At 44.5% G+C, this 10,873-nt stretch overlaps 1 protein-coding gene across 3 annotated transcripts in view; it reads left to right on the top strand.

Moving 5' to 3' along the window:
* The first annotated feature begins 1,584 nt into the window (after positions 1 to 1,584).
* The window catches only part of Satb1 (SATB homeobox 1), a 102,599-nt gene continuing 93,310 nt past the window's right edge, over positions 1,585 to 10,873 (top strand). The window contains exon 1 of one of the 3 annotated variants that reach the window (XM_070018669.1): positions 1,585 to 1,663. The gene's annotated coding sequence lies outside the window, so the exon portion shown is untranslated. Of the gene's footprint in view, positions 1,664 to 2,378; positions 2,595 to 8,647; positions 8,748 to 10,873 lie in introns of those variants that run through there. The other 2 variants (XM_070018668.1, XM_070018671.1) reach the window with 2 other exon arrangements.

The following is a 10,873-nucleotide window of genomic DNA, read 5'->3' as shown; positions in this document are numbered from 1 at the left end:
TCTTTTCCCTTTTTCTTTTTCAGAACGACGAGTTGAGATGGGCACTTGTGTCTTAAAGAAAGAAGGGGCTAGTTCAATAAAAAGAACACTAATTTATACATGTTTTATATCTTTAGATCTTTGGAGTTGTTCTCTCTTGCTTAAAATGATGATCAACGGAGAAAGAGGGACAAATTCCAGTGAATTCAATCCCCGTGGATAGAAATAGTGGGAGGAAGACACCAGAGAAAGCAGCATGGAATGTACCCGATTTTCTCCTTTATTTAGAAAAATCACACCAAAATTCAGCACAGTTGATGTGTTTGTAACCAGAGCTTGAAATGTGAATCAACCACTGTGTAAAGGATAAAATAAGACTACTGCACGGATATCAGGATTTTCCCAGCGTGCTTTATTCACAAGCATCTGACAGAACAGGACCTAACAGAGCTTTGAGGAAAAAAAAAAAAACTGAATTGTCAGCCCAGTCACTTTCCAGGAACTTCCCTACAAACAGTACTCTGCGCTGGCGGGGTGGAAATCTTCGCAATCTCTCTCCTGCTTTCTTACTTCTCTCCCCCCACCCCTTACAATTATTTATGGAGACTTAATGAGAGAGCAAACCTAGTGTGAAAGGAACTCAAGAAAGTGCAGCTTCTAAAAATACACCTAAACAGTTCTACTGTCTTCATTGTTACCAACCGACGTTCTTCAATTCATGCCATGAACCTAACAGCTCCACACTCTTACAAAGAGGAAAAAGTACAAACTACGTTTTCTCTTTCTGAACCCCTTTAGCTTGGAGTAAACAGTAGTAATTTTCTGTTGTCATACTCCATGCAAATTTCTCCAAGGAAACACCACACAAAACAAAAGACCTGTTAACTTCCTTAGAGCTGGGGGTGGGGGTGGCAGGAGGGGGTGGCGGGGGTGGGGGTGGCAGGAGGGGGTGGTGGGGGTGGGGGGGGAGAAGGCTGAAGTTGAGATCGAGCTTCAGTTTCTTCTTTATCCAGGGGTCCTGGGCCTGCAGGCACCCTAAGTTTCAAAGGCGGCCTTGGGAGTTTACCTATTTAGAAGCAGATGCCCTGGAGCCTTGGGTCTCCGGCTCAGGAAATCTGCATTTCTTTTCCTCTTTGCCCCAGCTTTTTGGGGGGGTGACATTGGACTTCCATAATGGGCATTTTGATCTAGTGGGTGGCAAAGAAGTACGACTGCTGGCCTGAGGTTAAACAGATACAATGTATTCAGAGGGGCTGGGTAGCAGCGAGGGGGTCTGCGAGGGAGGCCCCCTCATCCGCCTTCCGCCACGTGCTCCTCAGTTGGGGTGCCGAGCTCCAGGCTAGGGCTGAGAGCGGCCAGAGTGAGCTGCAGGGACCAGCAGAGCCGGCTGCGGTGGGGGCGGGGGAATTCAGCTCCACAGACTATTAACGGGGGTTTGGGCCAAATGCCCCTAGAGCGACACACCCCGCTAGGCGAGGTTGGGGGCGTTCGGGCCTCTCACCTGACTTCCTCCTCCGCTGGCACACACACACACACACACACACACACACACACACACACACACACACACACACGTCTCCCCTTTTCTGCCATCCCCACCTCAACCCCCAAGCCAAACAACGAACAACAAGAGGAAGCCGAGGGCGGCCAGAGGAGGGGTGCGCATGGCGGGGGGCCCTAAGAGGTGAGGGGCGAAGGGTGACGGGCGTCCCCCCCCAAAGCGCACTTGCCAGCGCCCACACTTACCCTCGCCGCCGAGGGTCCGATCTTCGGCGCCAACCCCAGCGCGCGCCCCCTCGCCCGCCCCACCCCGTCCTCCGGCCCGCCGCCCCCAACCCCGGCCGGCGCGCGGGGAGGGAGCCCCGGAGCTGCGAGCGACAGCGGCGGCGGCGGCGGCCGTGGCGGTGGCGCGGCTCGAGCTCGACTCAGCTCGGGCTCCAGCGCGCCTGCGATCACCGGCGGCCGCGGGGGCTCCGACCGCCGCCAGGGGGAGAAGCCGGGGCGGGCGTTTGGAGAGGCGGGCCGGGCCCCGGCCAGCTTGCCGGGCCAGCCCCGCGCCCCTCGGAGCTGCGCACAGGCTCCGAAGCGGCAGCGGCGGCGGCGGCGGCTCGAGGTCCACGGCGCTGACCCCGCCGGCTGCCCGCGCGCCCGGCCCGAGGCGCCGCGGCTGGATGCGCGCTCCGGGCCGCTGCGGGCTCCCGCGGGGGGCGCCCCGGCGGCTACCGAGCCGCTCCAGACTGCGGGCGCGGCGGCCGCCCAGCCCCAAGCGGCGGATCCCGCCGGCCCCCTCCTCCTCCCCCTCCCGCCCCCTCCCCCTCCCCCCCGTTAACATCTCCTCCCCCCCTCCCTCCTTCCCTCGGCCGGGCGCGCTCGCTCGCTCGCTCCGCGCCTCGCTCTCCCCTTTAAACGCCCACTTCGGATGGGGAAAAAAGACAACTTGAAGTCAAGTTGCAATTAACTTCCGCGGCAGCCGCAGCTCGGCGACGGCGGCGGCAGGAGAGGCAGCGAGCCGCCGCCTCGGGAGTCCGACGCCGGCGCGCCCGTCCGCCCCGGAGCCGCGCCCGCTCTCCGGCCCGCACTCGACGGACTCCGCTGCCCCCAGCGCTCATGCCTGAGTGAGTCCGGCTCCTTCGCCTCCCTCTCTCCCCCTGCTCCCCCACGCGCTTTTCGCTCGGGTCCCATCTCGCTCGCTTTTTTTTCCCCCCGGAACCGATCCAAACTTCTCGGGTAGCCCCCGTCTGGAGTGCCCGTGCTTGGGGGCGGCTCTGCGTCCGGGTGCGAGGCGCCTGGAGGCGGGGGGTCTCGCAAGCCCCCCTTCCCTCCCCGAGGGTGGGCTGCTGGCGAGGGGGACGGCGGCAGGGATGTGTGTGTGTGTGGGAACTGGAAGATAACCATGTGTGCTCTCTCTGGGTGTGGGCACTTAACACACCTGCCCGGCAGATCCTGCGTGCACAAAGTCAGGTCAGCTCTGTGGCCACTTTTAGAAGATCGAGGGGAAAAGGTCCAATGGGGGGGGCGGCCAGGGAGAAAAAAAAGGGGGGGAGAGCTGCTCCGTGCGCCCCGGGGCTGGGCTGGCCGAGGAAGTGTGTGTGTGCGTGTGTGTGTGTGTGTGTGTGTGTGTGTGTGTGGTGTGTTATCCGGCCAGACCGCGAACCGCTCAGCATCCCTCTCCAGCTTATTCCCCGCCGGCCCCGCTCCGTCCAGCACGCCTGCCCGCGAGCGGCCGCCGACAGGGGCCGGAGAAGTTTGCGGCAACTTCTGCATCCCGAGAGCCACTCGGGCGCCCAAGTTGGAGCTCGGAGTTTGCAAGCTGAAGCCTTGTGCGTTTCGAGCCCGCGGCGGCTACGGCGAGGTGGGCCGTGGAGGGGCTGGTAGCTTGAGTGCGGGTTTAACAGAGCTGGGCTGGAGGCGGAAGGAAGGGCTGCGCTCTTAGAAGGGGCCCCGCAGCACAGGTGCAGCTTCGGGGGGTCTCCACCGCGTCTCCTCCTGCCTGGCAGCCTGGAGCGCAACGCTCTTTGCTGGGTGCTTCTCCACCGTCAAAGGCGCCCGTGTGGCTTTTGGGAAAATACGCAGAGAGGGACTAGGCGGACTGGTGGTGGCCGGACCAGGGAGTGATTGACACGTGCTTATCGAGGCAGAGGTGGGGGCAAGATCCCCCTGGGATGACCCCCAGAAGCTCGAGAAGGGAGAGCGGTGTAGAGCGAGCTCTGGTTGGAGGTTTGGGCTCTGGCCTCAACTAGGGCCAAATTTCATTTCTGAGTGTCAACCATAGGGTCATCTCCAAAGTGCCCTGCTCCACAACTTTTGACCTCCTCGCCCTTCTTGGGACAACTTTCTCAGCTGCATTCGGGATTTCCAGGCAAGTGGTTTAAGATTTGCACTCCACATGATTATAAAAGGAGGGACAGGGAGTGGAAGAGAAAGACGCCCAGTGCCCTGGAAGAGAACCTGTCTGCCCCGGTTGAATTGAGGTTCCAGGTTCACGTCTTAGGAAGCCTGAGGTCCTGACTTTCCTAAAGAGTATAGAGGAAGAGGACTTTGAATGCAGAGAATACATTTCTGGGCTCCGTGTCAGGTTTTTGTCTTAAAGCAGTCTCTGGAATTTACAGTGTTTGTGCTATCGAGAGAGTAACTCGCCCGTGGAAACTTTAATAGAAAGGTACACTCTGTCCAAAGTGGATTTTTCTGGGAATTGTGAGATTTCGTCTATAGTGCAATGTTGCGGCGATAAATAAATAAAAGCTCCTCACTTTTCAGTCTGAAGAAAGGCAAGGTTGAGGTTTCTTGCTCTGAAAACCTTTCTGACTCTCTTTTGCGGTGCCAGTGCTGTGGTTTAGCAGGGTTCCTTTATTTCCATTGCATATTATTTTAGCAGAACACTGGTACATTCATACACTGGCTGCTCCAGTCTGCTGGCAAACATTAGCATTCAAGCTTACATTTTTGACAAATGTGCAGACAGGAATAGCATGAATAGGCATCTTAAATATTAACAACCTAAGCATCTGTTGTGAAACAAATTTAATATATTTACTCTGTTTTTCTCACATTGTTAGAAAAGGTTATAATAAGTGCATAATTCCAACTTTAGTTAGCAGAAGTAACCGGCTGTATCTTTCCCTACCTCTCCAAGTGTTTAACACAATCATCAGACAGAAAGACTTTAATTAACTTGGTTAAGCACAATATTAAATACACTTTAGACTATATACATACTACAGGAACACCTAACAGGAAAATGCAGAGCAGGCATCCTGTTTGTGCACATTTTAAATGACTACACATTTTGTAAATACACCAAATATGTTGATTCTCCATCTCTACTTGACACTTATTACTTCATATTTGTTCTAATGGAAACAATGTTTTAAATGTAGAGTTGTTCAGTCAGATGTAATACATAATATGTAAACAGTAGCTATAAAATACAAAGCATTGTTAAATTTGAATATGGCTACATCTAACAAGATTATGCAAGAGAAATAAAATCACTGCTCAATTTTGCATTCCTTTCTGAATAATGAATACAAATGATGAAGAAAAAACATCAGGGATTTCCCTTCTAGAGTACCAGCTTCTTAAAATGTGTGTGTGTGGGGGGGGGAGAGCTTGAGAAAAAAAAGATAAAGCAAACCTAAAGAACTTCCCAAAGTTTGAATAGTTATTTTCAGAATCAATGCATTCCTCATTTTCCCACAAGCTGAAATATGTAATAAATAATAGTTCTTTGTATGGAAAAGTATTCAAAAGGAATGTCTTTTGTTCAGTTGTTGTAATAAATTAATACATTCTTTGGTTGATAATCTACAAAAGTGGTTCTTTTGTCTCCCAGCATCTTCCACGACAACAACAAAATGAATATTGGTTTATTTCTACAGAAATATCTGTTGCCAGATTATATCAACCTGTGACTGAATAAGATAGGTTTTGCTGAGTGATAGTTAAGGAACATACATTACATTAGCAAGGTCTGACATATCTAGAAGAGAATCTCAGTTATTTTTTTCTTGTGACAGGTTGTGGATTGTAAATTAGGCCTAAAAGGTCAGGTGACAGGCACCTGTTCCTAATTATTGTAAAAATCTTTTGGTTACAAACACTATCAAGCTAAACACAACATAGATATACAGCAGGGACTCTATAAAACACTCTAGTGGCTTTCATCTGCTTATGAATTTCCAGAAGAGCCATACACAGATATGCCTTTTATACAAATACAGCATTTCTCCTATACATGTTGTCTTGGCTGATTGCAGCTAATATGATAGTAGTACTTGGATCTGATGAAGTACTAAGTGCATATGCCTATATCTTCAGATTATGTCTAGTCATATTGTAGTTGAGTGCAAAAAAAAGTTCTGTTGAGAACTTCTTTTTCAACTGTAGTCTGTTGGTCAATTATTAGAAGTTAGTTTCTTGTTTTAAACAGAAACCTCTCCAAATTGCCTTTTAGACTTTGCAGATGGGTTCCCATGTTAACTCATGCCACCAAATATTTTGCTTGATGCTCATCTAGAAGGGAAAATTAGTTGCTATAGATTGTCATAGCTTTGTGACATATATAAAACAGGAAGAAAACCACATTTTACATGCAGATTGTTAGGATATCCTCATCTGATCTTCAAACTTGCCACTTGTCTAAGGAACATTAGGGTTCCTTCTCTTGGGATTAGGGAATGTGGCATGCTTTCTCTGAATTGTTTACCTGTAGATGTTTCAGAAAACAAAATAAACCTAAGGTATAGAAAAAAAAAAAGCTAGCACAAGGTTGCAAGTTGCTAAAGGTGCCATTTGCTTTTAACTAGCAAAAAGAGGGTTTTGAGTAAATTAGGTAGCTCAGATGGTTACATTCAGTTATTTAAACATATTCTTCATCTATTTTTTGGTTTTAAATAGTTTATGCTTAATATATAAAGTATTCATTTTCAGCATTTACGATCAGATTACAAAATAGTCATTACTCCTGCTTTTCAAATTGATTTGGTTCTCAAACTCCAAAACTCTGTGATGATTTTAACAAATTGACTTACAGTTTCACAGAACCGAGTTAAGTTAATTAATAGATCAGGCACGAAAAAAGTCATCCACGGTAGGGTATGTTTCTGGTAAAATGAAAGTTATATTTCAGCATGTTGAGCATCAGGCTAAAGTAATCTGTTCCTCGTGTGGAATGAACACTTCCTACTTTGAGCTAGCAGGCACCTACTGTTTATTTACGCTGCATTAAACTGACAGCTCAGCAATCAGAGGAAAAATATTACTTACCTTCCTGAAGTAAATACCAGTTTATAGGTTAGTGCATGTATTTATATTCCTGTCACCATTAAATAACGGCTCTGTCTCCATTTTAATATCTACCTATGCTACAATCCAAGGCTTCAGACTTTTCCTGGTTGGGAGTAGGGGGTCAAGAAGAATTTTTCTTACCATTTCCCAGTGGCAAATTTTAAAGAAGAGTAATTTCATCTTCTCATTTCTGTCATATGAGACCAGTTGGAAGAAATGTGATGTACTTTACTTGGCACACCTCAACTATAACATCAGCCTCCCCTCCCCCCCCAAAAAGAACCTGCATCATGCCACTGAAAATAGTCATCTGAAAGCAACCTGAAGACAAATGTGTTCAAGCACATTCAAGTATATATTTGCTAAATTAGCTTTCTACAAAATTCCAAACAGATTAAACAATTTGATTCCTTAGATAATAATGGTGATAAAATGTCTTCCTTTGCAAGTCTTGGATGGAACACTCCAGTTTTTAGTGGAACTCTGCAAATAAGACTACAAAGTGGAGCTGGCTGGTTGATTGATTGATTGACTCTCATAGTTTGGCTCTGAAAATATTCTTCCTTTGTCTTCTTACTAATGTGCTGTCCTTAAAACAAGGAAGATGGCTATTTAAAAAATAATATTCATTATGCTAGCTGGTTTCTTTTGAATTAAATTCTTTTCTCTTTCAGGTCCCCCTTGAAATACTAAAACCCCTTTAAACTTGAATTCTAAAACTTATGATTAATGAGAAAATGTTTATTTTTGCTTAAATGATCCAAGAAGCTTTCACAATCATTGTCTATAGACAGTTGTCAATCTCTAATCACATATTCCACTGGCATCTGAACCCGAATATGGTCTTAATACAGCGAGCATATAAATCAAATCCGTTACATAGGGGTCTTTTCTCTCACTACACCAAGAAAAAAGTGTCTACTATAGTAATGTATATATTGCTCTGGACTGCCATTCTCAATGGTAAGTCTATTTAAACTTGATGTCTTTATAGAATGTGATCAACACACATTATTTTGTATTTTTGATTTTATGCCAATGGTACCTTTTGCTGTTTATTTTTTTAATTCTTTTTTAAGATGAGATATTTCATTGCAGAGTAAATAGATACAGATTGTGTGTGTATGTGTGTGTGTGTCTGTGTGTATTCAGGGTGAGATTTAGTAGTGTAGCATTTCGCTAGCATATTGGCCTATTTTTACTCTTTCAAGTTAATCTGTATCACTTCCACAGTTATTGCATCTGAAGGTTCATAATAGAAATTCGAGTCACTTCATTCAGTGGACTTTCAGGGATGCAGTTAATTCAGTTAATGCAGTGATCTAGTTTAGTTAGGAGAGATTAAAATTAGTTAACTGGTACCCTTGGATTTATATTTCTAATTTCTTCTGAAATTTTTTCAGTCCAGATATTTGACATTTGGTAGGGAAGTATCTTGTAATTAAAAAATAAAATACGAGTTGGTTCAGTTTCCAGTAGAGGAAAGATCTTGCTGAATAAGACATTTAAATGTGCAGTATTTTACTATTGCTCATCCCTCATTTTAGAGCCTGCTTACTGTTGCATACATTGTTGCGAATCAAGGGGTTGCAGGTTCTCCAAATAAGGCTCAATGCTTGTAGTAGAGCAGATGTCAGGCTGCCTCTGGCAGTGCCTTTACTAGAATGTCTGTGGCCCTGCTCCTCTGCTTTTCTACCCCCCAGGTGTGCAGGAAGTAGAGGGCGTAGTACCCAGTAAAGTGGGTGGACTCTACCGAGAGCTATGACCTGATTTGTGACGCACCCCTCAGAACTGCAGAAATGGTCCAGCTGCTTCACAGGCAACTGGTAACCACCTCAGTTGGGGATGCTTCTGCCTTGCTAGCAGTGCCTTGCTGGTGAGAACTTCATCACTGACAGACACCTCATCAAAGACCTTTTTCCCCCCACCTTTCCTCTAGGGCTAGATTGGGAGAACTGCTTCTCCTCTCTCCTATTTAGAGGGTAAGTGTCAGAAAGTTCCTGTAGTCAGTTCCATATGGAACTACAGCCACAGTGAGAGGCAGGCATTCTGTGTCGGGGAGGTCTCTGCGTTGGGATATTGCTTTATTTTAGCTATAGATGATTTGAGACCAGATACCAAGGAAAAGTTTCAGTGGTCATTGCTTTTGGGGGTGTGAAATATGATGAAAGTCTCCTAGGGGAAAATTCCTAGTCTTTATTTCCTTGAAATATTTAAAGAAAAATAGTCAGTGACCGGTGTGATGGGGGATTCTTTCAACATTTTCCTGGAAGCCAGGCATTGTAGTAGAGTTGATTGCTAGAGATTCCACTATGGTCTTACACAATGGTTTCTGATATGCTATTAAGAGCAGTAAAGGATAATCTGGCTTTTTAATGTTTGTAATACTGAGGACTTTTAAGGTAAAAGAAGCTTTATGTTATAAATATTTTATTGTAATAATAAGTACAGTAGATCTTATTGTATGCAGATATCTTTTAAAATGGAAGTAGCCTTAAATATAGCATATTCGTAATTAGCTGTTTTGATGTGGAATGCAACTGAGCTTTTCTGTTCCAGAGAGCCAGATACTGGAAATTATTGGAGATTAACCACAGAGCGATGTGATTCTTGGAATATAGCAAGCCCTCTTTCCCACCAGGAAATATTTTATCAATGAATAAAGTAGAAACTCAAAATGCTTATGGTTTTAAACCTTAGAAGAATTTACAGGATTGATTAAAAAATGGTCTGTTTCCCATTATACTTTTCAAACTAAAGTGATACATGCCTGGTTTAATGGTAGACAGTTTCCAGACTGTGGGAGGAAACTCCCTTATTTTAATAACTATGCTTTAAACATTTTCTTAGAGGTGGGCTCATTTTGGGGTGGCTTAAGAGGACTAAAGCACAATTTAGCACATTATCTTAAAAGTTTAAAAATGACAGCCTTAGTTTGTATGGAGTCATTGTATTTTAATAATACTGTATGCTTATTAGTGTTATTAGAGCAGTAGACAGTTAATTACAGCCTTTTCTGAGACATGTTAACTGTATATTAACAATCATGTTTAAAAAGAAAAAGAATGATGTATACTCTTACATACAAGCTGCTGCTTGCTAGAGTTAAAAAAAAGTCTTTTAGAATGTATGTAGTCAGATTTTTTTTGGGTCCAGAATCATGAAAGGTTTTCACTGAAGTAACTTCATTTAAACACTTTTCTCTGGGTTATAAAATTGTCTCTTTTTCTTTTTCTTTCTTTCTTTGTAATTAGGATTGGCTTGATGGCTTTTGCTAGTGGTAGGAGAAACTGTTTCCCCCAGGAGTTTTAGTTTTCTATGTTGTTCCCCACATTTTCTTTTTATTTATTTTTTGATGACTTTGACCAACATAAACCATACAGAACTTGACTTAGTCATTTTATATGTCTATGTATAGATATAATAACCTCTTTCTATATATAATGGAATTACTTTAAGCCATTGTTTCTTTAGTCAGATGATACTTACTACAATTTCTATAACCCTGATTGCAGTGGCATTTCTAAGATTATTTCATTAGCCGATTTCAAACGTTGGTTTTAACAGTGGCTTCTGTCATTACAAAACAATGGCAGACTCAAACTACGGGGGTTTGAAGCTTAGATAATTCTGGCAAATGGGTTAAGTATTTTAATTCTTTTGATTAATTTGAATGTGTAGAGCTTGTGAGTTCTAATACAGCACTTTAAAACACACTAGCATCTCACCTTGTCAAGTCTGTGGGTGCTGCTGTTAATTTATTCCTACAAGGTACTGAACTGCAAAAAAGGATTAAGTGTAAGTTACATATCTGTGCTATCTTCAAGAGAAGAAACGACCAATAGCAGTCTATACCTTGTGTACAGTGAGCCATCATTAAAGGACTAGATTAATAATAGATTAACTATTGGCTATGGCTTGTGCTGAGAAAAATTTGCTGGGAAAACCAACTTTTTTACACTCTATTTTCCTGTTTTTTTTTTTTTTTTTTTTTTTTTTTTTTTTTTTTTTACGAGGGTTATCTGAGCACTTAATATATACATGCCTCAGTTTTCTGGGTAATTGGAGGCTTTTCTTCTTTAACTGTATGCTCTGTCATTTTTTTTTT

This window comes from Dipodomys merriami, unplaced genomic scaffold (assembly GCF_024711535.1).
Source record: "Dipodomys merriami isolate MVZ:Mamm:240054 unplaced genomic scaffold, mDipMer1.0.p SCAF_13, whole genome shotgun sequence".
NCBI lineage: Eukaryota > Metazoa > Chordata > Mammalia > Rodentia > Heteromyidae > Dipodomys > Dipodomys merriami.
This window is presented reverse-complemented; position numbering and strand designations above follow the sequence as displayed.